The 27,444-nt window shown below is 44.3% G+C and overlaps 1 protein-coding gene across 4 annotated transcripts in view; it reads right to left on the reverse strand.

Moving 5' to 3' along the window:
• Positions 1 to 27,444, reverse strand: part of MFAP3L (microfibril associated protein 3 like) — a 135,587-nt gene that overhangs the window by 85,593 nt on the left and 22,550 nt on the right. Inside the window, exon 2 of one of the 4 annotated variants that reach the window (XM_029574753.1) lies at positions 7,894 to 7,975. The exons of 2 other annotated variants lie outside the window; for them this stretch is intronic. The gene's annotated coding sequence lies outside the window, so the exon portion shown is untranslated. Of the gene's footprint in view, positions 1 to 6,787; positions 6,840 to 7,893; positions 7,976 to 27,444 lie in introns of those variants that run through there. One more of the 4 variants, XM_029574920.1, reaches the window with a different exon arrangement.

A 27,444-nucleotide genomic window follows, 5' to 3' on the forward strand; every position in this document is an offset into this window, starting at 1 on the left:
AACTTATGTCAGTTAAGCAATCTGTCAAAAAACATCATTGCGTCATTATGCAAGTCTTGCTACATGCATAGAGAATAGACTCTTCAACCCAATCTAACTGGTCTACTTAGGTGGATTTCATTCACCTGGTGGGCTCATGCCTAGTCACAGCCCTATGACATCATTGCGCTGACATCTTCAAACAAGTTGTACTATTTGTTGTATGTTATTCCCGACAAACGCTCCTATAAGTAACTGAGACGGGCTTTCCTTGTGATAAGATGCACTGTCCTTTTTTTCTGATGTAAATAAAGAGTCCCGATCCCCCCTCCCCCTCCCCTTCATTTTTAGAACCAAGGCACCTAATTTGTTTCATCCGGGAGCAGTGGTTTTGTTTTTTTTTTCCTTTTACACTTCAGGAGTGGCACAACCAGCTACGCTGCTTGCATAAATCCTGCATCGGTCCCATCTATGGGGGAACTACCTAAAATAAAAAGGCTTGTTGTTCTGACCCATTCTGTTCCCATGAATAGATATTATTGTCCTGCACTGGCAGCACTCCACTCTGAATTTTTCCTCTCCACAGGGCACAGAATCATTAACTAGCCAACCCTTGCAGGGGTTTCAATTTAAATGTTCACTTTACAGCCAAGCCATCATCACTGAAGACGGAAAGAAAGGTCTTCCGTCCATAAGCAGGATGATCCCGCACAACGACAAAGGCGGCAAATTGCTCTTTCCTGGCACATAATGTGGCCACTGTATGCTCATCGTTGCCATTGTCCCTGCCCTGGCTTTGTCCCTTACAAAAGGGACTGTGTGTGAGAGGACTGTGCAAGCACTAAGCTTTCATGCTGCCCACTGAACCAGATGTTAAGGGGCAGTTCTAGGCATCCGAAGATTTCCTGAAGGAGTGGGGACTCTCTGCCGAGTTTGTCTCTCTGCTCCAAAGCCGGCAGTGCTTTGTCCATAACCTTGCAGCTCTTATCTAGTAAACACTCACATCCAAGTAGGTGATGTTCAAGTGAGTTTGGCAGATAATGAGGCTATCAAGCCCAACTTAAAATGGGTCTGAACTGGCACAACTATAACTTGCTGCAAGAGAAAAACATTTCACCCAAACAGATTTTTAACATTATTATGTTTTCATGGAAGAATGCACATGAACTTAAGAACGTCTTATCCAAATTTTGAAACATTTGCATATCAATACCATGAAATAAGAACATAAAACAAGTCTTCCTCAAATTATAGTTTTGCTTTGCAAAAGACTGCAGAAGAATATGGAACAAAACAAAAAAAACACACGGGAGAGTACAATTTAATGGTACCAGAGTGGTAAACCCTCAGATAAGGCAGAAAGGCAATGGTGCCTTACAGCCTGATTTTTTTGCCGCGGCAGCAGGACCCGAGAGGACGTCCAGGAACCCAGGAGCGAGGTAGAGCTGGGAGAGAGGCCCGCGCGTTCGGCGCTTGAGCCCATCGGGGTAAGGCCATTACTCTCGCCCTACCGCCGTGGGCCCCCACGCCGACCACGCGGGGAAACTTGCTCGCTTCCTGCTAGTTCGGCTTGCCGCCTTCGCCACCGCACCGACAGGCCCTCCCCCCGCGAGCCATCCCACCGCGAGAGGCACGTTATTAGAGGCCTAATCCACGTCAGCAGGGCGCGCCGCCTACCTACCTCATTCGACGCGACCAAACCAGATTTAAAAGGCCCAGAGCGCTCCCAGGCGCCCTTTTTGCCGCGGCAGCAGGACCCGAGAGGACGTCCAGGAACCCAGGAGCGAGGTAGAGCTGGGAGAGAGGCCCGCGCGTTCGGCGCTTGAGCCCATCGGGGTAAGGCCATTACTCTCGCCCTACCGCCGTGGGCCCCCACGCCGACCACGCGGGGAAACTTGCTCGCTTCCTGCTAGTTCGGCTTGCCGCCTTCGCCACCGCACCGACAGGCCCTCCCCCCGCGAGCCATCCCACCGCGAGAGGCACGTTATTAGAGGCCTAATCCACGTCAGCAGGGCGTGCCGCCTACCTACCTCATTCGACGCGACCAAACCAGATTTAAAAGGCCCAGAGCGATCCCAGGCGTCGCGCACCGGGCGTCGCGCGCCGAAGGAGCGCGACAAAGGGGCCCGCCCCTTTGTGCGCCCCTTCGTGCAGTCCCTTCCGTGCAGACCCGAAGAATTGAGCAAAGCTACAGTCAAGGTCTTTTAACCATTGTTGCCACTCGTTCTTTAACCACTACATGGAAAGCCCACAGACGTCCATCCACCACAGACTCCAGAGAAACGCACTGTGAGTAAACGGCATCTAAGACCTCTTCAACAACTCTCACACTTAACTGACAGCCACCTCAGGACCCACAACGGACTCACACACAACGAACAGCCACCTCAGGACCCACAACGGACTCACACACAACGAACAGCCACCTCAGGACCCACAACGGACTCACACACAACGAACAGCCACCTCAGGACCCACAACGGACTCACACACAACGGACAGCCACCTCAGGACCCACAACGGACTCACACACAACGGACAGCCACCTCAGGACCCACAACGGACTCACACACAACGGACAGCCACCTCAGGACCCACAACGGACTCACACACAACGGACAGCCACCTCAGGACCCACAACGCGGCACACAGTCTAGTGCATTCAACTAGCATTCACCCAGCGATACCAGCTCTCATCCTCACATCATCCACTCAGCGTTACAAACTCCCATCAAAGCAGCATTCACCCAACATTACTAGCTTTCATCATCACAATATTCACCCAGTCAGATCCAACGTTTGTCAGCCATTTCAGCATCCACCTTACCTACATACACAATTATCTACGCACTCAAATTCAACTGAACATTCCTTACTCTTCAGGTCAGAATGACCTTGAAACTTCCTATCCCAGTTCTACAACACAATCCCCTCCACACAGGAAAAACCACAATGACACAAAGATCTCGCAACTACACAGCCCTCATCCCTATTATGATTTCTCCTCTCACACAACTATTAGGTCTAACACTATTTTCCCTTACGCTATTCAACGCTCAATCTCTCACCAAAAAATCCCTGATCCTCAATGACTATCTCTTGGACTCCAACCCAGACATATGTACCATAACAGAAACCTGGCTCAAACCAACAGACATAGCAATAATAAACCAACTCCCCACCGATCTCTACGACTTCTTCTCCCTTCCCCGTCTCAAAAAAAGGGGAGGGGGCATCCTTTTGGCAGCTAAAAAAGAGCTGAAATTCACCCAGCTTCCAGTCAAGTCAGATTCTAAACTTGAAGTAGGACTTTTCAAAACAGCCGATCTCCAAGTCCTACTCATCTACGCCCCTCCGGGTCTCCTGGACTCAGATGCCTCCCCTTTGATAGAAATCATAACAACACACTTGAATTTAGACTCCCCGACTATTGTTTTAGGAGATTTCAATTTACATGTGGACAACCCTACTCTTACCACCAATTGCGAGGCTCTACTCATGGCCCTCTCAGCTATGGGCTTTAATCAGATTGTTAACAAGCCTACCCATAAAGCCGGCCACACCCTGGACCTCATTTTCGTGAATGCAGGAATCAAATACACTTCCCCTCCTTCTTGCACTCCGGTCCCATGGTCAGATCACTCACTAATCACCGCTACTTTCTCCCTGACACAATTCAGAAAAAATCCCCCACCGAAATCCTCATTTCTCTACAGAAAATCCTGTTCTTCTAACGACCTCAACAACCAGCTCACCTCAGAGCTTCCCCATCTTAACCTCTCTGACCCTAACTCAGCCATCCTATCCTGGAACAACATCACCGAGACAGTAGCAAACAAACTATGTCCTCTTTCAGCAAAAAAACTAAACACAAACTCAACAAAAAGACAACCATGGTTCTCAAACAACCTCCATACGCTTAAGCAGAGCCTTAGACACAAAGAAAACAAATGGCGCAAGGCCCCAAGCCCCAGCACCTTAGCCGCTTACAAACTCGCTTTACATCACTACAAGAACTCCACACTAAAATCAAAAAGGGATTACTATGCGAGCAAAATACATGACCTTGTATTTGATGCAAAAGCTCTTTTCGCTTACGTATCCAACCTGACTCACATCAACACTCCAGATATACCCATAGACCTAGCTCAATCCAAAGCCGAGGAATTAGCTACTTTCTTCCAAGATAAAATATCTAACCTACTAAAGCGATTGACCCCTAGTAACAATCCTATCACCGCTGACCTACAGATACTAAACAAAGGAACCTCCTTGGAATCTTTCGAACCCATCACAGCCTCTGACATCTTTCTGTTACTTAAGAAAATGAAACCCTCCTCCCACCCCTTCGATCACTTACCTACAAAGCTCCTCCTTCTTATACCGGAAACAATCTCCAAAACCCTGGCAGATATCATAAACTGCTCATTATCCCAGGGAATTTTCCCAGAAGAACTTAAACTAGCTTCTCTAAAACCACTCTTAAAGAAACCCAATCTTGACCATAAAGACCCCAACAACTTTCGCCCAATTTCAAACCTTCCTTTTATTGCCAAGATAATGGAAAAGCTGGTCAATACTCAACTCTCCAACTACATTGAAGACCACAAAATACTTTACCCCTCTCAATATGGATTCCGTAAAGCATCAAGCACGGAAACTCTACTCATATCCCTGACTGACAACATCATCATGGGACTAGACAAAGGCCAATCCTTCTTACTCATCCTTCTAGACCTTTCGGCTGCGTTTGATACTGTCAACCATTCGACCCTCCTCAACCAACTGTCGAACATAGGAATATCAGGAACTGCCCTATCATGGTTCAACTCATTCCTCAGCAACAGAGGATATAAGGTAAAGATCCACAACAAGGAATCTTCCCGACATTCCTCATCTTTAGGAGTTCCTCAGGGCTCCTCCCTCTCACCCACACTCTTTAATATTTACCTCCTTCCGCTCTGTCAACTACTAACCCGCCTGAAACTAATCCACTTCCTATACGCGGACGACGTGCAGATCCTGATCCCTATCAATGAAACCATTGCCAAAACTCTTGAATTCTGGGAACTCTGTCTTAAAGAAATCAATCTCCTCTTATCGAATTTAAACTTGATATTAAATTCGGCTAAGACGGAACTTCTGATCATCTCACCTGACAATAGTAACCCACTTCTGAGTCTTCCAACCAACCCACCTACCACCCAAACAAGGGACTTAGGAATAATTATCGACAACCATCTCAACTTAAAATCGTTCATCAAACAAACTACTAAAGATGGATTCTACAAACTCCAAGTACTTAAAAGAATCAAACCGCTCCTGCACGTTAGAGACTTCAGAACGGTACTTCAAGCAGTTATCTTTTCTAAGATAGACTACTGCAACTCTATCTTACTTGGTCTTCCTTCTGCTTCCATCAAACCCCTTCAGATGCTCCAGAACACAGCTGCGAGAATTCTGACCAACACCAGGAGAAGAGATCACATCTCACCCATTCTCAAGAACCTGCACTGGTTGCCTATACACTTCAGAATCATCCACAAATCCATCACTATTATCCACAAGGCCATACATCACCAAACAACGCTCGATTTACAAATTCCTCTCAGACAACACACTTCCACCAGGCCCATCAGAGAAGCCTACAAAGGATCACTCCATGTCCCCCAAACCAAAACCACTCACTACCTAACTTTCAGAGACCGAGCCTTTTCCACAGCCGGCCCTTCATTATGGAACTCTATCCCTCCGGAGCTGAGACAAGAACCATGCCTACCGTCTTTTAGAAAAAGGCTTAAGACTTGGCTATTTAAACAAGCCTTCCCAGACCCGATCTAAATGATAGTAATTTTACAAGAGACAGCAAACTATACAATAGATTTCATATCATAATGTAAATAATGTAAATATTTTAATCTCTTCCGTTCGTCTCTCTTATTCTAATTTCTCTTCCCAGTTTTAAGACCCTGTTGTAATGTAACTTTTGTTCTCCTTGCACTTGTTTTTCGTTTCTTGTTCTCACCCCTTGTTTTATGTAAACCGGCATGATGTGGTTTCTAATCATGAATGCCGGTATAGAAAAACGCTAAATAAATAAATAAATAAATATACTCAACGTTTTCTCCTCATAGAAGCAGAATGGTAAAAATCAGGCCCTTAATTTGATAAACAGATAAGCATATGGTTAAAAGCAACCAAATTTACATATTTATAGGATAAGCCAGTAGTTCTCAACCTATGCCATTCAAAAAGCCGTCCCAACCTTAAATTTAAAACTATACTTTTTGTGTATTATTCTAAGTGCTTTCAAAATGTCACTACGGTGGGAAAGCTAGATAAAATGATCTGGAAAACCACACATCTGTGAAACAAGTACAGCTGATCAGTCTTGTGTGTGGGAGATCTGGCTTTTATACTTTCTGGGCACCCAAAGCAATATGTAATTTAGAGGTGTCGTGGACGTGAAAGAGAGAGGGGCCTTGGGTGACCCCAGGTGATGCAGCCAGCCTAAGAAAATGTGGGGGGGAAGCTTAGTATCCAGCCCTTTGCCAATAGGAATTGACCCTGGGTGGGGGAGAGAACTGCGTGTAAGAAGAAGGGAATAATATGCAAAAGAAAAAAAGATACACACAGAAATGCATAATGCAAAGCATGAAAATGAAAGCAGAAAGTGTAATTTCTCTCTCAGACTGAAGTTGCGGAAAGCTCTCAATCTCAGGCTTGTGCAAACTTGCTAACTGTCATTTCTGTTACAACAGAAGTAAGCAATGCACCAAATTTAAGCTCAAAAAAGGATTCAACTTACACGCATGCTCATATACACAAAGAAGTGCTACGCTTGGAGTTCCTAGAATGCACGGTGTGAAATCTATACAGACAGAAATAATTCAGCTGAGCAAACAAAAATTGGAAACAAAATCGTGCCTAACATCATTACACAGGAACCTAAAGCCTTGCTGAAATCTCTACATAACCTGCTGAAATCTACAACAGTAATTTTGTGTCTGGCATGTAAAATTCTGTTTCTGAATTTCATATTTTAGCTGAACTCATTAATACTCAAAATGTGACCTGGGAGCTCAGTGGGGCCCCTTAGTACCTCAGAAACTATAAAAATCCACAGAACAAAAACAGAGATAATGCCTACGTCCGCAGATGAAGAAAAAAAGGAAATATAGTATCTGAATGTGCCCCTAAAGAAAGGTGCATGTGGAGAACTTCATGACGAAGGCTGGATACCACTGTTAAAGAATAGGGGTGCACACATGCCTTTTTCTCTTCATTATGTTTCTATTTTTTTGTTTCATTTTATTTGAAAAATAAAATAAAAAAATGAAAGAAATGAGACAAAAGAGAACAAAATTAATGATGGGTCATACCTGCTGCAAAACTCTCCAAACCCCTGCCTCAGTTCCCCTTCCCCTCCCCCCCCCCCCCCCCCCCCAGCCTCCTCAGATTTGCTTAGCCCAAGGGCTCTCTTGCCCCACCAGTGTTACAATTGTAAATGCTGCCAGCAGACTGAGACCAATGATATTTTCTTATATGAAAGAAATTGATACTGGCGCTTCTTAGCTAATTTTTTTTTTGTTTTGCAGGGGAGATGCCCCCCACATGTTTAAAATGAAAAGAATTCAGCAAATGAAATTTTGTTCACTTTTCTTTCATTTTGTTTTAAAAATTAAATGAAATGGGTTTCCAAGTGCACAACCCTATTAAACAGCAGCAGAAAGCAGGGATGTGCTTTTGCTTGAAATGAGGATATCCATTTTGTTTTGTATCATTTTAAAAACAAACAAAAAAAATGAATTTTCATTTTAACACGCACTAAAACGAAATGAAACAGAAAAAGGTAAAGAAAGGAATAACCCACTAATGAAAATAAAACCACAATGAAAAAAAATAAATCCTTACACAGTCCTTTTCTAAAGCTCAGACACTGAACTTTCCAATGTTCCACAATTTTTTTCTTTACATGCCTGTTTTCAGCTGGATCCTAGAGGTAAAGAGAGATAAAAGTGATTTTCCTAGCATCACACAGAATCAGTGGCAAAGGAGAGTTTTACTCGTGTCTCATAGGTAGATTTTAAAAGCACTGCTCGCGCAAAAACAGCCTCATACAGACATATGTGGGCCGCGCACAAGCAACGCAAAACTTATGAAGCTAGCAAGTATGTGCAAGGAACCAGAGTTGTGCGTGTGTGTGTGAGAGAGGGGCACTTTCAACTCAGGATGGGTTATTTGGGGGGAGAGGTGCTGTTACATTGGTTTGCCTTGGGCGCAAGGGTCTGTAGACTCTTGTAAGACTGCCGCCCCCCTCAAACCCACCCCGAGTTGAAAGTGCCCCTCTTACAGTGAGAGATATACAGAGTGGGGTAGGTTTTTAAAGTTATGCACAGGTGTAGATTTGTTCGCGCAACCCGGCGCGAACAAATCTACGTCCGATTTTATAAAATGCGCGTGCTGCCGCGTGCATGTTATAAAATCCAGGGTCGGTGTGCGCAGGGGTTGCACAGTTGTGAAAACCTGCGCAAGCCGAGCTGAGCAGCCTGCTTCCGTCCTTTCCGAGGCCGCTCCGAAATTGGAGCGGCCTCGGAGGGAACTTTTTCTCCAGACCCCCCCCCCCCACCTTCCCCTCCCTTCCCCACCCCCCAGCCCTAACTAAATCCCCCCTACCTTTGTGCAGAAAGTTACGCCTGCCCAAGGTAGGTGTAACTTGCGCGCGCTAGCGGGCTGCCAGTACACCATTCCCCGGCCCAGGGGCTGGTTTGGAGGCCTCGGTCATGCCCCCGGAATGCTCCCGGGCCAGCACCACACCCACGGTCCCGCCCTCGGAATGCCCCCGAATGCCGCGCCGCCCCGACACGCCCCCCAAGAAAAGCCCCAGGACTTACGCGCGTCCCGGGGCTTTGTGTGCGCCGGCGGCCTATGCAACATAGGTACGCCGGCGTGCAAGTCCCCTGCGCACGTAAATCCGGCTGGATTTACACGCGCAGGGCTTTTAAAATCTGCCCCAGTGTCATATTATGTCTCTAACAGTCTCTCACTCACTCTCTCTCTCCCCCCCCCTTGTGTAAAGGCTGCACTTGCACACAAGATATAAAATTAAGCATATCTCTGCTCGTGTGCCAATGGGCACACCCAAGCTCCTTTTAAAATGTACCTGTTAGGATCTAAGGCTCTGAACACCAATTCACTCCTCCTCCCTATCCCTCTCCCAAAGCTTGCGTGAGAAGCATCATGAGCCTGCATTCTTAAACTTTAGCATTTTCAGGCAAAAGTCCCACTATGCTATTTTCCAGCTTTTGCTTGCATAGCTTTGCCTATGGATTTATTTTCCCTTCCTGTAGTTGCAGGAAACTAAATTATTGGACAAATTACGCTATTTCATATGTGTGCAAGTAAACCAATTTGCACATTTTTAACTAACTTCTGTCTGAATGTTAAAGCTGGTCTCATGTATTTGCTGTATACCTCATATGAATGGAATTTTTATTTTAAAATTTGGCACTGTAATCCTGGCCCATTTGGCTCAGTAGCAGTGCTTTGCATTGCCATGCAGAAGGTCCTTCCTTGGTTCAATTCTTGGAGGCAGTGTTGGCAGCCCCAGGAGAAGGGGAGGGAGTCCTGGTCATAAATTAAGGGTGATATCTAGTCATTTCAGTTTCCTAGTGCAATGCTTTCATTTCCATCTTCTTAATATGGTAATCAGCATTAGAGATGCCCTAGCTGGTTCTGCTCAAGCATAAACCAGGTACATTTCAGCCTAGCTTGAGTGTGGAAAAAGAAATCCACAGGTATTCACCGTGATTCATGCAAAAATCTCAGCCAGTTTTCCCTGTGGGTTTCATGAAACCCTTGAGGTTGATTTTCAGACAGTAACTGCAGAGTTTTACCAATAGTCAATCATTGTAATGGCCTTTCTGCTTCTACTTTAAGACCTTTACAACCTCTTTTGAATTCAACTGCACATCTCATATCAAGTACGAGCCACAGGGAATATTTCACCCAGTTCTTATCGATTTACATTGGTTATCAATTTTACAACACATTGAATACAAAGTAGGTACAATGGTTTTCAAACTCATCTGGTCCAATGCTTTTCTGAGGATCTATTAGCCTACTCGCTCTCAGAGAGGTCTACTAGTTGTTCCATGCTTGTCGCATGGAAATGCGAGAATGTGCTTTTTCTGTCACGGCTCCTACTTTCTGGAACTCATTCCCATAGACTGTTTAAAAAAAATAAAAGGTTTTGTTAAAAACTCATTTTTTTAAGCAGGCTTACTTTTAAATCAGATTAGGACTTGTATTGTTCGTGTCTAGATGTTTGTAATTATGCATGCTTATTTTGTACAATAGCTTAGTGCTTTTGTGTTAAGCAATTAATAAATCTTAATAAAGATAAAGATACAGTAACTAACATGTCTAGCAACAAAAAAATAAAACACAAGACAGCTCACTAATTCAGTAAAACTTGAATTACATGAATTCATCAAATTAGTTTGCAAACCTATTATGCAAATTTGCACATCCCTCACTGGCATGCTTTCCTAGTTAGTGCCACATTACATCATCACAATTGCTGAGCTCTATCTAGAGATACAAAGGCAATGCCATGAAAATGCCCATCAGTTGCCAAAATACATCACTGCAGTGTGCATGCACTCAATTCTGCTCTGCACCTACCATTTTGCCTTCAAGAAAGATATGGCAGCACAAGAAACATGCATAGAAGGGCAACAAAAACGATAAAGGGGATGGGATGCCCCCTCACAAGGAAGAGGCCTAGCAGGCTAGGGCTCGTCAGTGTGGGAATGTCCGAGAAAGGGTATGACAGAGGTATAGAAAATCATGAGTGGTGCACAGCAAGTTAAGAGAGGACAGTTATATATGCCGATGAAATTAGGGCTAGACAACATTCCACAAAACTAGCAAGCAGCACATTTAAATCCAACTTCTAAAAGTATTTTTTCAGTCAAAAAAATTAAGCTCTGGAAATTGTTACCAGAGAATGTTGTTAAGGCTGGTAGTATATCCAAGTCTGAAAAGGTTCTGGACAACTTCCAAGAGAAAGGCTCATATAAAATGATCAGACAGATAGGCCTGGCTGTCTCCATGCTTCAGGGAGTGAGCGATGAAATGGACTTTCTGTTAGGATCTGCGGGGTGGTTCTAGGCGACCGAGACTGGCTAATGTCAGAGACACGATATTGGGTCTGATGTACCATTGGTTTGCCTCAGCAGTGGCATTTTTTATGTTCCTCTCCTCCCCAGAACAGGAAGATGCGGCAGCACAGCGGGGAGAGGGGGCTGAACCCATTCTCCCCACTGCCATGTAACCTCAGTGTTCACTTTTGCACGAGGCCGTGTAGTTCCTCCACCTCCACATCCCAAATGGACTACAGGAAAACAAAACGAAAGAAACCACAGCGTGCAAACACAAAGAGCAGCTGATAAGAGAGAGAGAGAGAGACAGAGTGGAGTTGGTTCTCCATTCTAACCCAGGTCCCTGCCACCCCTCCTCTCTCCATTCGTCCACCATCCCACCCAAATATTATTCCTACATGCCTTGTATGCTCCCCAAACAGCTCCTGCTCTCTCCCAGTAGGTTGCTCTCTGCTCTTCTATGCATCCCTTTCTTCCCCTGCAATTCCCTTTCCCACCACAGGTTTCCACTCCTTGTGGTTGGCCTTTCATCCTTCACATTCTCCCGCACTCCTCTCTGGGTACTTTTACTATTAGGTTAGACTATAATTATGGTTATTAAAGCATGGAGAAAATAAAAAGCTATGCTCTTCCAACCCTATGCTTAGTAGTCAAACTATCTAGAGAGCCAATATGTAACTGCACAACCCCACCACAATGTAGAGGGAATGAACAAACGAGGTAATCCCACTGGCAGACGTGGCCTCTCTTAGTGAATATGGATATACTGCATGATCAAGTATCTGCTAGGCAAACCATATGACTCAGTCTCATAAAGCTTAAACTACTTATTCCTTTCAGTTTTCCAATTGGTGGAGTATGTTTGCATGTGACTGTGGGGGAAAGGTATATTGTCAATAATTCAGTGGACAAATGGTACTGCTTATAGTTTCAGTGTCACAGAATCCATCTGGTATTATTCTCATAGTAACACAGCATTGACGGCAGAAAAAGAACAAATGGTCCATCTAATATGAACAGCAAGCTTCCTATGGCAGCAACTGCCACTCCGTGCAGGTTACCCCCATATTTCTGTTAAGAGTAGTAACTGCCGCTCCATGCAGGTTACCCCCAAGCCTTATATATTAACAAAGCAACATTTTTACTGGGTGAGGAACCTTCTTGAAAATTCAGACAATGCTGCTTGACATGCTTTGCTTTTGAAATTGGCTATAGAAGTAACCCTGTGCTTTTTCCCTTATGTCTGCAAATCAGTACCCCAGACCGTAAAAGTTGGGACCCGAGTTGGTTGTCCTCTATATCCAATATTTCTTTTCCCCCCCATGCTGTCAAAGAGAAGAACGATGTCAAAGCGGAGAGCAGTTGCATCAAAAGCATCAAGGCTTATTGGTTATGGGTAGTGATCCCCATGCATACTGTTAAGGGTAATAACCGCCACCGAGCAGGCTACCCACATGCATCCTTTTCTTTATTTCCATCCTTCAGCCTTTAGGGATCCATAGTGCTTATCCCATGTCCCTTTGAATTTTTTGACTGTTTTTGTGTCAACCATCTCCTCTGGAAGGGCATTGCAGGCATCCACCACTCCATGAAGAAAAATTTCCTGACATTGGTTCTGAATCGTCCCCCTTAAAGTTTCATTTTGTGACACCAAGGTCTACTGTTTCCTTTTCAATGGAAAAGGTTCGAAGTACATACATCACTAAAACCTTTCAGGTTCCTGAAGGTCTGTATCATATCGCCCCTGTATCTCCTCTCTTCCAGGGTGTACATATGCAGATCATTCAGCCTCTCCTCATAAGTCTTCCAATACAGACTCCATACCATTTTGGGCTGCTCTTCTTTGTACTGCTTCTATCCTGTCTCTATTCTTTTTGAGATACAGGCTCCAGTACCAAGGACCTGTTCAAGGGCATCACCACCTCCTTTTTCTTACTGGTTATTCTCTCTCTATACAGCCCAGCATTCTTCTAGCTTTAGCTATCGCCTTGTCACATTGCTTTGTCATTTTCAGATCATCAGACACTATCACTCCAAGGTCTCTCTCCCAGACTGTTCAAATTAGTCTTTCACCGCCCATCATATACATCTCTTTTGGATTACCACACTAGATACATGACTCTGCATTTCTTGGAATTGAATTCCAGCTGCCAAATCCTCGACCAAACTTCAAGCTTTCTTAAATCACTTTTCATTTTCTCTACTTGTTCAGGTGTGTCCACTCTGTTGCAGAGTATTAGTATCATCTGCAAATACACAAACTTTACCTTCTATCCTTTCCGCAATGTCACTCATAAAGACATTGAACAGAACCGGTCCCAAAATTGATCCCTGTGGCACTCCACTTAACACGGCTCTCTCTTCAGAGTAGGTTCCATTTACCAATACACACTGTCAGCTGTCAGTCAACCAGTTTGCAATCCACACCACTACCTTGGCACCCACTCCCAAGCTTCTCATGGCCTTCACAAGTCTCCAATGCGGGACCATATCAAAAGCTTTACTAAAATCCAAGAAAATCACATTGAGCGCTCTTCCCTGATCCAATTCTCTAATCACCCAATCAAAAAAATCAATCAGATCTGTCTGACAGGACCCTCTCCTGGTGAATCCATGCTGCCTTGGGTTCAGCATCCCACCGGATTGTAGATTGTTCACTATTCTTTCCTTCAGTAGAGTCTCCATTAATTTTCCCACCATGGAGGTAAGGCTAACCAGCATGTAGTTTCCATTTTCCTCTCTGCTCTGACTCTTATGAAATGGAACCACCACCCTTCTCCAATCTCATGGCACCACTCCCAATTTCAGGGATCTATTGAACAGGTCTTTCAGCAGACCCACCAGCACATCTTTCAGCTCTCTCAGTATCGTCAGATATACCTCATCCGGCCCCATGGCCTTGTCCTCTTTCAATTTTCCTAGATCTTCCAATACATTCTCTTCTGTAAAAGGACGACGGTCTTTTCCAGGATCTTATATAGTGAATACCAAACTGAAATATTTGTTTAATATTTCTGCCATTTCTTCATCTTTCTCCACACATTGATCTTTATCACCTTTCAAATTCACTGTACCCTTTTGGACCTTTCTCTGATTTATCTAAAAGGTGTTTTGTCACCTCACTTTATCTCTTTGGCAGTCCTTTCTGTTGCGATCCTGCTCACGGCAGTGCCACGAGCTGGCTCTTACCTCCATGGCCCGAGCCGTGCCGGGATCTCTCATGCAGCAGGAGGACGCCAATATTCGTGTCTTTACCATGGCAGGAGCCACAGACTTCGACCAGCCCTCCTACGGCACGGAGATGCTGCTCACGCCATTTCACGGCAGGCCTTCGGCCTGTTGCTCAGTGGCAGGACGCCGCCTTGCTCTACCCTACTGAGCGGCAGGATGCCGCCGCTTCAGCGTCGGGACCTGCATGGCCCAGCTTCTGCTTTGGCTCCTCAACGTCGGCATCTGCAGGGCCACTGTCCAGGGTCCTCCAGACTTCCTGTTCTTGCCCTGCTAGGGGCAGGCCCGTGCCTCTCCTCTGGTTAAAGGGCCAGGAGGGAGCAGTCCTTCTGGCTCCACCTACAAGCTCCTCCCTGGGTGTTTCCTGCTTCAGCCTACAAAATGCTTCCACTGTCATTCCAGCTTTGCCTTTGCAAGGAGTAAGTCCTCCTTAGGACTCCACCTCTTCAAGCTCCTCCTAGGCATTCTGTTCCATGTGGGATTCCGAGTCCTCGTCCAGATGTTCTTTGATCCTTGGTTTCTAGTCTTCGTCCTTATTCCAGATGTTCTCCTGATGTTCTGCTCCAGTCCTGATGTCTTCTATATCCTGATGTTCTGTTTTAGTCCTGAGGTTCCGTCTTCCCATCCCTCGTGGTCCGCGACCAGCCCGGCTGGGCTGGTAGGGCGCGTAGTGGCTCAGTGGTCCGCATCCACCCTGGCTGGGGTGTGTAGGGCGCTGGTGGGATTTCTCCATCTCACGGACCGAAGATCCTCATCGTCCATCTGAGTTTCGACTTGGATCTTCATCCTCAACCCATCTGAGTTTTGTCTCGGATCTTCATCCTCAATCCATCCGAGTTTTGTCTCGAATCTTCATCCTCAATCCATCTGAGTTCCGCCTCAGATCTTCATCCTCAACCCATCTGAGTTCCGCCTCAGATCTTCATCCTCAACCCATCTGAGTTTTGTCTCAAATCTTCACCCTCACATCTTGAACTCTAATGTAATTGAGAATGTCAGCCTTGTTGCTTCATCTCCATTGTGGTCCACGACTATCCCGGCTGGGGTGTGTAGGGCACGTGGCGTTGCAGCAATCCTTCTACCTCTAAGCCTGAGTCTTCGTCTACCTCCAAGTCTGAGTCTTCGTCTACCTCTAAGTCTGAGTCTTCATCTACCTACATCTGAGACTTGTCCTATGTCAGATGTCTCCATCCGCCCTTGTCTTCTGTCCAACCTGCCACCCTTGTCACTCCCAGCAGCAATCCGAAAAGGCTTGTAACAGTCGGAGGACTGTTCAAGAGACCATCATTGCATTGATGGTCTCACCTGGGCTGGCAGGTTCGGTAGAGGACCTCAGTTCCCAGTTCCCAGACTTGGACCGACTCGCCGCAGGGGCCCACATCTCTTGTCCCGCACTGGGGAGCACCCCCTGGCGCTCCCTTCCATCTGCAGCGCAACATTTTTGTTATGGTTTAGTGGTGTTTGGGTGGATTCTTGGGTACTGTGGCAGATGACCACGCCCATGGGGAGGAGCTCCGTGGGGAGCCACAGTACTGGGCTAGACTCAGGACGCACAAACACAGAGTTAGATCTTTTATTGTACAGCTGATGGATACCACCAGAGGTGGCAGTAGTTAAATGATCCAGAGGTAGCAGTCCCGGGACCCTCGGCAGAGGGAACCCATCTCACCAAGTTGGTATAGGGAGATTCTGGTGTAGGTTTCCCAGCATGGCAATGCTGTAGATGAGACAGACTGAGAATAGATTACTCACTAAATGGTAGCTGTAAGGTTGGCGATTCCACCAGGCTGAAGTAGATGGTTACAGGCACCGAGGCAGGGAAAGCAGGCCCTCGAGGAGCGATTACCTGATCCCAGTAAGGCACCTGAAATAAAGCAGAGGGCCCCCCGAGGAACGGGTACCTAGGTTAGAGAATACCCCGAAGGGCAGACAGAGAGCTTCCAGCGGCTGCACGGAAGCGGTAGAGTAGCTTAGACCGGACAAGTCCAATCCTTGCTAACTCGCAGGTTAGCAGTAGAAAACTGGCTAAATACCCCCACTGAAGTGAGGAACTTTCGGGGCTGGGTTGGATCTTTCCTGCGCTGGCCCCTTTAAAAAGAAAGGCTGACGTCGCCGCGCGCGTCTAGGTGACGTCAGGGGGCGGTGCTTCAGCAGCGGCAGCGCTCCTGCCTTGGAGGAAGGCCTCTCGGCGTCTCCGACTCGCTGCAAAGGCGGGTGAGTACAATCGGTCACGACCTCCGTGGTTGACCGACGTAACAACTTTCTTCCATCTGACCTTTTGCTTTCTTAATTTCTTTGTTCATCTCCCTTAGCTTCACAAGTTATTTTTCCTTGTGTTCTTCTTTTTGTAATCCTTTATACTTCTTGAATGCTGGGGGGTTTTTTTTGCCTTTTTTTCAAGCTTTTAATGCAAACAGAAAGCATTCTAGAATAAGCAAGAAAGATTAGTGAACTAGTAAAAGTTAATTCACAGGCTTTTTTGGCTTTCTTTAAAGAAATTGTGACCTCTGAACACAGAACAACTAAGGGTACCATGGAGATAGTCTTGTTTGTTTTTCTCCTTTAGATTATCCAACAATTTACAGAATACAGTGCTTTCTATGCCAATCTAGGATATAAGGTTCTTAGAAAATATATTAGGAGACTGGAAAGCATGCATCAATGCGAACAAATCCCAGCTTCCCTACAAGTGGGGCTACTAATGGAGGAGTGGGTTTTAATCCCTATTACTGCCCATCAGAAATTGCACCATTACTGAGAGAAAACTGGCCAAAATGGTAACCATGAAAATCTCCAAAGGGACTAATCAAATGACAGAATGTTTATTTATAAGTACTGGATGCCTTTCTCTTCATATTAAATAAACTAAAGCATTTCTCTTGGCCTTTCTATTTTTTTCATTGCATTTTTCTTTTTATAGACCTCTCAGAGTGCTTGGGTTACAAGTGGAGGGTGTGAACTATACGTCTTTGACAGTCCCTTCCTGGCATTTTTGCCAAGATTGAGAACCTGCACAATATTGGAATTAAATCTCCTGATAGGATATATATATCTATATATTTGTTTCCAAACCAGCTCAGGAGCTGTTTGTTTCCATCCTATGGAGATTTCTTCCTTTGCATAATTGCTGCACACTTCAGAATTTCCCCACCGAGAGGCTGATCTGAGCAGCTTCCTTTCTCAATAGCAGGGTTCAACTCTACAGTCTCCTCACAGCTACTTTGCTGTGCTAGTCCTAATCATCAAATCAACAGTAGCCAAGGAACAGAAAGCAGAAAGAGTCCTTCCTTTCCTAAATTAAATTAATTCAAGCTCACACTTTGCTTCTTTTTCTTCTCTCTAAAAGCCTCGTTTATTAAGGTAATGTTCTGTAGGTATAAATGGAAATTGCCTCTCTTGCTGAATACTGGAAGAACTGCATAAAGCCGTTAGCGAGAACCGAACAATGCTCACATTACAAGAAGGTGCTGTTGTGAAGTGGGAAATTAGCACTTGCAGTGCTACTGTGGAGTTCAGTGTTAAGGTTTTGTAGTCATTAACCTTCCTGTCAAACATTCCCGAATCTTGCGCTTTATTTGCTACGCTGTTTTTTACAGCTTGCTAAACAATTTGACGGTAACTTTTAAAAAGCCACACGGGCGCCAATGAATGCGCCACGTATATGTGTGTATGTTACAAAGTAGGAAGTACGTGCATACACGTACGCACAATTTGTTATGGATATGCACATGTGCGTACAAACGCCATCTTTACCATGTAAGTGGGAGGATTTTGCTAGCTATGCGTACTGACACAAATACCTATTTCCCCAGTTCGGTCCCAGTTCACCCTGGTAAAGGATAAAACTTCCTAATTCCCCCTATTAGCCCTGACCCTTCAAACCCAACTGACTAGCTCTGACTTTTTAATTTTAAAACTTACACGCCATCCACAGCAGAAATAAAGTTACGCGCACATTTCAAGTGATCTTCTCGGAACGCCCATGTCTCGCCCATGCTCCGCCCAGACCATACCCATGCCTCACCCCTTTTTAATTTGTGCGGGTACCGGGAAATATGCGCATACTCGGGCACTTCTTAAAATCCGTGGGGCACGCGCTGGCCTGAGACACACCATATCTCCTGGCTTTGGCGCGCATAGAGCTTTTTTTGTTCAAAATGAAGAAGTCATCTTTCCCATAGCAAATATACATTTATATTTAAGTACACCAGAATAAAAAAAGAGAAATTTTATATATACACATACAGACGGTGCTGCAAAAAGGTTTGTGCACCCCACTAAAGTAAAATTAGAACCTTATCTAAAAGAACAAGATAACCCCAATGAATAAATAACTCAGACAAAATGGATATATTATTTATTCAACAAAAAGGTTCAACAGTAAGTATCATTGTTTGAAAAATTATGTGAACCCATGACTCAGCAACTGGTAGCGTCTCCTTGAGCAGCAGCAACTTAAATTTAATGGGGTAGATAGTCAAAACCAACTCCAAAAAGTAGATGTCTGAACATACAATATTAAATATTCAACCATATGTAATAGTATCTTACAAGGGAAGCATAAAATAATTTTTCTTAACTAAGGACCTTCATAATACCTTGCGGATGCTCAAAATTTCAACGTTTATGGATCATAAATAATCATTGGCCCGAAAACTAAATAGTCTGAGGAGGGGTTTTTTTGTATTTTTTTTTAAATGCTCTTAAAAAATAAAGAAGCAACATTACTTCCCATTTGCGATGCCCGACATGGGCTTCAGGGACTTATTTGTCATGCCATCAATGAAGATTTTCTCTGAAAAGATAAAATCAAACAATGGTAGGGTAACATGTTACTGCATAAGATAATACAAACCCAACAAGTGCAGTGAACATTTCATAGTCCATATAATCTCAAAAAAAGCTTTATTAGTTCAATAAATGGCAACTCCACTGTTTTTAGAAGTAACCTCTTTCAAAGGGTCCCCGACATGGACCCCATGTTTCGCCAAAGGCTGCATCAGGAGGGACAACAATTTTTTTTAACAACAATTTGAGGATACAAACTAATATATTAACGATGGACTATGCAAAGGAGCGCAAAACCGACATACTACTGTAAACATAAAGATCATCACACATACAGTTGTAGTTAGTAGTTACACTTTTTCAAAGAGCGCACAGGCATACAGTACACTGGAGATTTAAAAGCTACTCAAAATGGTGCGAAATGCTGAGCCAATCGGCGTTGCAAGAGCAGAAACCCAATCAAATTACAGCCAGACAGGATCCAATCAAAACACGGCAAACTCAAGTGAAAAACTCTTTATTCAGCCCATTCGGGATGACTGTATTTAAAGTGTGGATCTATTTCTGTTCCTTTCTGATTAAAATTTTAGAATAGTTGCCCCCCCCTCCTACATCGAGTACAAAGTTGCCCCCCCCCCCTACATCGAGTACAAAGAAATTTAGGTCCGAAAGAGAGCGAGAGAACTGGGTCCAATTACCGACCAATGGAGCGTTTTCACCGAGGTTCCTAATGTTAGAACGATGTTCTATAATCCTTGTTTTGATCATCCTAGATGTTTTCCCCACATAAAACTTTTGACAAGGGCATCTGATCATGTATACCACCCCTGACGAGTTACAGTCTGAGACACCATATAGAGCAAAGGTTTTCTTTGAAGTCGGGTGTATGAAAGAAGACAAGACATTTGTGAGGGGACATACCGAACAGTGACCACAGGGTCTGTGCTCGCCCACGCTCAAAGGTTGTGTGCTATTGGAATGATATCCCGAGTGGATCAACATGTCTCGGAGGTTCCTACCCCGGTGGCAGGTGAACCATAGTGAACTATTGAACACATTATTGAGTGAAAGTGAAACCCAGTGCTTGCGAATAATATTAGTTATAGTGCCACTAAGGATAGAAAATGGTAAAATACAATTAACAGTGACATCCGTGGAGCGACTTTGCGGTAAGAATAATAATTCTCTATTTATATATAATGATCGTTTGAAGGCTTTTTTCAAAACCTTAGTTGGGTACCCCCTCTTGCTGAACCGAGCTGCTTAGCTTTAGACACAAATTCTGTTTTGGAAGAGTACAGCCGGTGCAATCTTAGGAACTGACCTGTCTATATGTTATTCTTAAGAAACCTTGGATGGAAACTGTCAAAAGTTAAAAGAGTGTTACGATCAGTCTCTTTACGAAAGATCGTGATGGAAAAACATGTACTATCAAGGGAAATCAAAATATCTAGAAAAGGGATCTGAAAAGGATGAACATTGTAGTTGAACTGAAGGTTATTCAGCCAATACAGGAACATAAAAAACTGTACGTCAGTACCGAGCCAGACTAGAAGCACATCGTCAATATATTTAAGCCAAAGATGTAAATATGTAGTCCAATTTGAGGTATAGATAAATGTTTCTTCAAAATCTGCCATGTATAGGCACGCTAGGCTATGGGCCATGGTGGCACCCATAGCGGTGCCCTTGATCTGTTGGTAAAAATTTGTGTCAAAACAAAAGTAATTTTTAGTCAAAGCCACTCTTGCTAATGCAATAAAAAATGAGGTAGGAACACAGTGGGGGCCAGTGCAGAGGTTTAGCGTGCATTCAGTAACTATCAAAGCTTCCTCCTGAGGTATATTCGAGTAAAGTGACACTATGGGGTAGATTTTCAAAGGGTTGTGCGCGTAAGATACGCTCGCAACCCCCGAAAACCTACCCCTGCCTCCCCCTGCATGCACCAAGCCTATCTTGTATAGGCTCGGCGGCATGCGCAAGCCCCGGGACTCGCATATGTCCCGGGGCTTGCAAAAATGGTCAGGGTGGGGGCGGTCCAGGGGCGGGGTGAGGCCTGAGCCTCCAGGCACAGCGGCCATTTGACGCTGTGCCTGGGATCGCGGGCCGGCAGTAGGTCGGCGTAATTTCTTCAACAAAGGTAAGGGGGGTTCTAGGTAGAGTTGGGGCGTGGGTTAGGTAGGGGACGGGAGGGGAAGGTGCAGGGGGGGGGGGCAGAAGGAAAGTTTCCTCCGAGGCAGCTCCGATTTCGGAGCGGCCTCGGAGGGAACAGAGACAGGCTGTGCGGCTCAGCATGCGCAAGTTGCACAATTGTGCACCCCCTTGCGTGTGCTGACCCTGGATTTTATAATATAAATAGCACATATGTTACCATTTTCTATCCTTAGTGGCACTATAACTAATATTATTCGCAAGCACTGGGTTCACTTTCACTCAATAATGTGTTCAATAGTTCACTACAGTTCACCTACCGCTGGGGGTCGGAACCTCCGAGACATATTGATCCACTCGGGATATCATTCCAATAGCACACAACCTTTGAGTGTGGGCGATCACAGACCCTGTGGTCACTGTTCGGTGTCCCCCCTCACAAATATCATGTCTTCTTCAATGCATCCGACTGCAAAGAAAACCTTTGTTCTATATGATGTCTCAGACTGTAACTTGTCAGGGGTGATATACGTGATCAGATGCCCTTGTCAAAAATTTTATGTGGGGAAAACATCTAGGATGATCAAAACAAGGATTATAGAACATCGATCTAACATTAGGAACCTCCGTGAAAATGCTCCATTGGTCGATCATTGGACCCAGTTCTCTCACTCTCTTTCGGACCTAAATTTCTTTGTACTCGATGTAGTCTCCCCCCCCCACCCCACCCCACTCTGGGGGGCAACTATTCTAAAATTTTAATCAGAAAGAAACAGAAATGGATCCACACTTTAAATACAGTCATACCGAATGGGCTGAATAAAGAGTTAGAATGGAGCTTTTTCACTTGAGTTTGCCGTGTTTTGATTGAACCCTGTCTGGCTGTAATTTGATTGGTTTTCTGCTCTTGCAACACCGATTGGCTCAGCATTTCGCACCATTTTGCGTAACTTTTAAATCTCCAGTGTACTGTATGCCTGTGTGCGCCCTGAAAAAATGTTCTACTAACTACAACTGTATGTATGATGATCTTTCTGTTTACAGTAGTATGTCGGTTTTGCGCTCCTTTGCATAGTCCATCGTTAATATATTTGTTTGTATCCACAGATTGTTGTTAAAAAAAATAGTTGACCCTCCCAACGCAGCCTTTGGCAAAACACGGGGTCCATGTCGGGGGACCCTTTGAAAGAGGTTACTTCTAAAAACAGTGGAATTGCCATTTATTGAACTAATGAAGCTTTTTTTGAGATTATATGGACTATGAAATGTTCACTGCACTTGTGTTTGTACTATAACTGCTGAGTACAGTTACAGCTCATGTGTGTTTATTTTGGATTTACACTGCATAAGATAATCACATATTCAAAAGTACAATGTTGAAAGTCATAGAAAAGTGACAGTAATCATCTGCAGCAGACTTGAAGAGACTTGCTTGCTAAAGACCGGCTATCTTCCGGTTCAACGGCCATTTTGAGAGAATTGTCATTGTCAATCAACTAATAACCCACCTGGTTGTAAAACCTATCTTAATGATATCATGATGACATAGGTAGGATGTAGATATACTAATCAAACAGAATCACCCATTCAATTGCTTTATTCGGTCCCAAAGGGACAGCAGTTTGTATATGATATATCCATAATTGTTCTCTTCGTGCCAGGTTTTGCACCCTATCCTCTGCCTCTAAAAAAAAGCACAGGAACCATATCAAGAATTGTCCATTATCTACAATGGCCGAAGTGTGGGTTACTCATGATGGCCTGCAAAGAATTCTCACCCCTATTGCTATACAGTTGACCTCACTAGCTTAAAGCAGAAACTGCTTTGCCTTTGAAGGCAAGTATTACCTACAGATATGGAAAGCTGCCATGGGAGCAGCTATGGCACTGGACATTGCCATCATTTTGTTTGAGCCTTTGAATCCCAAATATATATATAACAGTTCTATTTCATTACTACATCTATGTCCTACCTACGTCATCATGACATCATTAAGATAGGTTTTACAACCAGGTTGGTTATAAGTTGATTGTCAATGACAATTCACTCAAAATGGCTGTTGACAAGAAGATAGCCAGTCCTTAGCAAGTAATCTCTTCAAGTCTGCCGCAGATAATTACTGTTAGTTTTCTATGATTTTCAACATTGTGCTTTTGAAATGTGATTATTTTATGCAGTAACACGTTACCCTACCAATGTTTGATTTTATCTTTTCAGAGAAAGCCTTCACTAATGGTGCTGTGACATTTAAGAAGCCCCTGAGGGAGTGGTTGAAAACATATCATGTTGGGCATTGCAAATGGGAAGTAATGTTGCTTCTTTATTTTTTATGAGCATTTTAAAAAATACAAAAAAATCTATTTAGATTATTTAGTTTTAGGAATATGATTATTTATGACTCATAAGCGGTGAAAACACTGAAATCTTGAGCATCCGCGAGTATTATGAAGGACCATAGTTAAAAAGAAATGTTATTTTATGCTTCCATTATGTGACGCCATTTACATATGGTTGAAAATTTAATATTGCGTGTTCAGACGTCTACTTTTTGGAGTTGATTTATCCATGTAAATGGCATATATGGCATATTCAGCCTTTTATCTGGCTAAATTATAGCCGGACATGTTGTTATCCGGCTATAAATTAGATAGAAATAAAAGGGATGTTCTAGGGGCATTCTAGGGAGGGGTCCTGTTATCCAGCTAACTTACCCGAATATCAGATATATCTGGCTAAGTTAGCCACATAACTTTAGACCTGCTTGGAAGCATCTAAATTTATCTGGCCTTGTGTTGCCAGATAACTGGCTACTTAATACTTACCCAGATCTCTTCTGAGATATCCAGTAAGTAGCACACCTTTAAAAAACATGGCCTCCCAGCCTGATGCCCACCCCCCACCGCCTGTCTCAACACCCCCTCCGCTCTCCAAAAATATGGGCCCCAATCTTTAAAAAGCACACAAAAGTGCAAGAAGATGAGCACTACCAGCCCAGCCCCCCTCCCCCACTAAAAAATATTAACTTTATCCCTTCTGCGCCCCCAAACATCCAATCATCCCTCTCCCAGCCAGGCACCTCCCCACTCACCTATTTACCTTGCAAATCGCCCATTGATCTGCTGGGATCGCTGAGCTAAGCAATCCCGGCATACGCTTCCAGCGTTACTTAGGTAATAATGCTGGAAGCGTACTGGGTAGTGTAGAAGTTATTACCTAAGTATCGCTGGAAGGATATGCCAGGATCACTTAGCACTGTGATCCCGGCAGATCAAGAGGGGCAATTTGCAAGGTAACAGGGTGGGTGGGAGGGTGCCTGGCTGGGAGGGGGGGGGCAGAAGGGATAAAGTTAATATTTTTTAGTGGGGTGGAGGGCTAGAGGCCTAGGCCGGCGGTGCTCAACGTCTTGCATTTTAGTGTGCTTTTAAGAGATGGGGGCCCATTATTTTGGTAAGCGGGGGGGGGAAGGTTTGAGACAGATGGTAGGTTGGGGGCAGGCATCAGCCAAGGAGGCCCACGATTTGGTGGTTTTTTTTTTCAAAGATGTCCTTCTGACTCAGATATCTCTGAATATATGCGGGTAAGTAGCCAATTATCCAGCTACATAAGGTCGGATAACTCTAGGTCTAACCAGCCATATTCAACCAATGACTGGTTAGGGTTAATGTTATCCAGCTGTATGTAGTCCGATAACTTTAAACAAGTATATTCAGTGGGACATTTATCCTGCTGAATATATTGGACAAGTTATTCAGCTAATTTTAGCTAGATAACTTATCCACTAAACGGCCTACTGTACTGGCCTCAACACTTCCTGTAACTGTTTAATCAGTCTCTCACAATGCCCTTGAGGAATTTTCAGGACTATTTCAACTCTGTGATATTTGAGGGCTTCTGTACATAAACAGCCTGCTTCAGGTCTTGCCATATTTCAGTAGGGTTTAAGTCAGGATTTTGGCTTAGCCAATCCTAAACAATAAACTTTTTTGTATTTGGCCATTCTGTAGTAGATTTACTTTAGGCTCCTCTCCCAGGGGACTGCTGGGTCTCCTGGGAGAGGAGCCTTTTTAGGATATACAGATGAGCCTTCTAGTCCTCTTCTGCTACCAAACAACAATTTTTTTGATTCCCTACACTGGATTCAAACCCCCAACTGCTGTATTGTTAATGCTCTTTCCTACTGCATGAGCCACAGCTCAGGTTCTTATTATGTTGTATGCCCAGCTTCAACTCATGGATGGATAACCTAATATTCTCCTCTAGAATGTTCTAATTTAAAATCAAATTTCATGGCTCCATCAATGATGGCAAGTCATCCAGGTCCTGATAAAGCTGCCCCACACCATGATACCTCCATCACCATACTCTACTTTTGGGATGAATTTCTTATTTTGGATGGCAGTGTCTAGTTTTCAAACAAAACAGTTATTGCGACCGAAAAGTTCAATTTTTGACTGATCTGTCCGGGGAACATTATTCCAGAAGTCTGGTTGGTAATCCAGACTTTCATTGGCAAATCTGATGCAAACAAAAATAATCTAGATATCAGTGGATTCTTTCTAGCTATCCTCCCATGAACATCATTTTAGTGAGATAGCTAATTTGTTTGAGATACTGCCTTTCAATGTACAAGCAAAGCTGTCTACAAACCACAAACACCATTTCCATTCAATTTTTTTCTTTATAGTTAACACATGAAGCTTCACATCAGCCACAGCAAGAGAGGACTGCATATCTTTAGATGGTAGTCTGGGGTTCGTTGTGACTTTGTGGATGATTTTCCAGTTTGCTTTTATTGTGATCTTGGCAGGATGGCACCTCCTGGCTAAAGTCACTGCTGTCTTCAACTTGTTCCATTTGTTGATGTCTGACAGTAGATGGAAGGAGCCCTGAATGTTTAAAAATGATCTTCTAACCCTGTCCAGATGATGAACATCAACTATTCTCTTTCGTAGGTCCTCTGAAATTTCTTTTGATCATGGCATAATGAGTTCTCACTATTATTGTGAAGACCAAACTCAACCTTTTGGATCTTTATTTAGGACAGAACTCAATCATGCAGATGTACTCTGCAAGACTGTTTGCCTGTTATCCAATTATTTAAGCATCTGATTCTAATTAGTCAATTAACTGTACTATGGAAACTAGGAGTTCACGTACTATTTCACATATACTGATTCTGAATTAATTTTATAGTTCCAAAAAACATGGAATTATTTTATTTATACCCTATTTATTACATAAAAACTGATTTCAATTAAACAAGGGTATCATGGTAGGAACTTGTAATTCTCAGAATTATACTTGGGGGTTCACAAATTTTTTTTATCAGCGCTCTGTCCATATACATATGTGCACACACATGCATGTATCTGTTGCTCTCGGTGGTCCACAGGGAAGGCCCACGGACCGCCATTCTAACCTCTGGCTCCAGGCCCACTCCGTTCCCAGCAGACGCCATGGCAGGCCTCCTAGGAAGGACTCGGTAGCTCTCTAACCCTTGCCTGATACTGCATCCTCCAAGAACCCCGACACTGCTGCACCCCGGCACCCAGCCGGCCACCGCTCCCAGCCTGTTCCAATGCAACAAATTCCCCAGGCCCTCCTAGGTGCATGTGTGCCCGATCTGGCCCTTCTTAAAGGGACCATGGTGTGAAACCATGATCAGCACCTCTCTTATGATGTCACCGCCTTAAATCATATAAAAGAGCTACCTCCTCACTTGCTTCCCACCTCGGCAATAGGTCAGCTTCACTGGAAGTCGTGTTTTGCCATAGCGCTCCTGATCCTGGTTCCTGATTCTCTGCTCCTGTACCTGGTCCGTGTTGCTGAGTTCATTGTCTGGCTCCTGGTTTGTCTTTGCTTCTTCACAGTCAGTTTTCAGTCCTCTTCCTCTGCCTTCCATCTTCTGAGTTCCTTGTCTCCTGCCTGCTTCTCCTGACCAGCTCCCTTCAGCCGGATCTCTGGTTTAGACTTTGGCTTGCCTCGCAACCATGACTGACCTCTGCCTGCCACTGACCACTGCCTGGACCTTGAACTTGATTGAACTCCACCTGCCACCGACCATTTCCTGGACCCAGACTCTGCTGAATGTTGTCTTCCCCGATCACTGCCTATCTCTGGTTTTGCCTGTCT

The sequence above is a fragment of the Rhinatrema bivittatum genome, chromosome 1 (genome assembly GCF_901001135.1).
Source record: "Rhinatrema bivittatum chromosome 1, aRhiBiv1.1, whole genome shotgun sequence".
NCBI lineage: Eukaryota > Metazoa > Chordata > Amphibia > Gymnophiona > Rhinatrematidae > Rhinatrema > Rhinatrema bivittatum.